Raw genomic sequence first — 2,500 nt, forward strand, 5'->3', positions numbered from 1 at the left:
ATATAAGAATAATTCCTTCATTAATGAGTGACCTATATGAGGGTAATTCCTCTATTAATGAGTAACCTATCTGAGAGCAATTCCTCTGTTATTGAGTGACCTATTAAGGCTAATTCTTCCATTATTAAGTGACCTATATGAAGGTAATTCCTCCATTAATAAGTGACCTACATGTTGGTAATTTCTCTACTAATGATTGGCCTATCGGAGGGTAATTCCTTCAAATTAGGGTAGCATATAAAAAAAACTACTTTTAATTCTCTACAGTATAATAAAAACAACTCAATCATTTAGTAAAGCAATCAAGTACTAGGGGAAGTAACTAGCTATCAATGAATTCCTAAGAGAAACGAAATAAACGATTTGGAAAGCTACGTCAAGATACTCCTAATATCGCAAACCTTACTACAGATACGCCTCCTCTGGCACTATTCCAGGAGAGGGATTTAGATTATTAGAACACTGATTGCAACAATGGGACAATGCACTAATGCTGACCATTTATGAAAATGTATTAAGTAGATTTCCATGTGATGTCTACCAGTGAAGAAAATAATAATAATAATGAATTTTTACGCGTTTTCCAACATTAATATTGATGTTCAGATTTGAAACTGATTATTGATAAAATAATAACATTAACAGGTATAATGATAACGATGGTGATAAATCTAGTTTGAAACAAGAAATCTACAAACTATTTATTTTCACTGATCTGACATATAAAGAATAGATAATTAAATCATATGAGGACCAAAAAATTAATGAAAAAAAAACAACATTTTTAACGACCACTCAGAAATTAAATACTATTCTTTTTATTGACTTTACTGGGAACTATTTATTTCATTCACTGTGTAATTTTTGTCACAGTTGTCCATCCCTTGTTATCAGCTATAAATGCTACAGGCGACGACTTCTCCAAGATAATCAAAGTTGGGTCTTGTTGGTTATTATAATAGACAAACAAAATTATTCCAAGCAACTTTAAAAGAAACACAATAGAAATCAAACGGCAAGCAACAGCGGGTTGAGACTTGTCCTGATGATGCAATCGCTAAATCAATCACTAGATCATCTTGAAGGTAGGAGAAGACGAATCACGGGTCCCGGTCTCGTTGCGTCCAGGAAGAGGTCGATTGTCTAACTACAGTGTAAAAGTCAGCAGGAGTCAGCCATGAGTAAGTCGAGCATTGATTTTTTTAATCCAAGGTTGCGCGAGGTGGTATTTGATATTTAATTTCACCCCCCCCCCCCCCACCACCACCACCAACACTGCCAGCTGCTACGTTGGCCCATTTCTCCAGCTTCCCTTAAATAATCAAGTAGCTTTTGCTTCTCAAAATGTAATGTGTAAAAGGATATTCCAAGATCTAAGATCTTGGAAAATTCTTTTACACTACTAAATCATTAATGCACTGTTCGGCAAAAACTTGAAACTTTAATGACTACCCTTAATAAATATAAAAACAACTATATCAATTTTCTTTTCTCTGATTCTTGTTATGATTTATTGTAGCCTAGTTATAGCAAAGGAAAAATTTTATAATTTAAACTTAAGACTATATGCAATCGTTTACATACATTAACTAACCTCAGGGCTTATATAATCCCATTAATATTGCAATATTCTTCCCAATAAACACCAGTTATGTTTGAGTATACAGTACATATATATATATATATATATATATATATATATATATATATATATATATATATATATATATATACACACAGTATATATACATATATATATATATATATATATATATATATATATATATATATATACACACACAGTATATATACATATATATATATATATATATATATATATATATATATATATATATATATATATATATACACACAGTATATATACATATATATATATATATATATATATATATATATATATACTGTATACTCAGTAATACTCCTCATTACGTTGATTCGCCCTTCACCAATTCTAACCTCATGTTGCTCATCCTTAAATATTGGATACAAAATTAAAATCAAAGTTACAACATTCTACCCAACCTTACTGTACAAAATTGAACGTCACATGTACGATTTTCAATGTTGACATCTGGGAATATAAAGTGACAGCATGTTGTAATCACTGCTTCGTGTTCAGTATGTGTATAGACATACATACATACATATATATATATATATATATATATATATATATATATATATATATATATATATATATATATACAGTATATATATATATATATATATATATATATATATATATATATATATATATATATATATATATATATACACACACACACACACACACACGCACATTGTGTCCATATATATATAAATATAAATATATATATATATATATATATATATATATATATATATATATATATATATATATGTGTGTGTGTGTGTGTGTGTGTGTATATATATGGATATGAATGTGTTGAGGTGGTTTGGCCATGTTGAGAGAATGGAAAATGGTTGTCTGCTAAAGAAG

Source organism: Palaemon carinicauda, chromosome 37, assembly GCF_036898095.1.
Source record: "Palaemon carinicauda isolate YSFRI2023 chromosome 37, ASM3689809v2, whole genome shotgun sequence".
NCBI classification, from domain to species: Eukaryota; Metazoa; Arthropoda; class Malacostraca; order Decapoda; family Palaemonidae; genus Palaemon; species Palaemon carinicauda.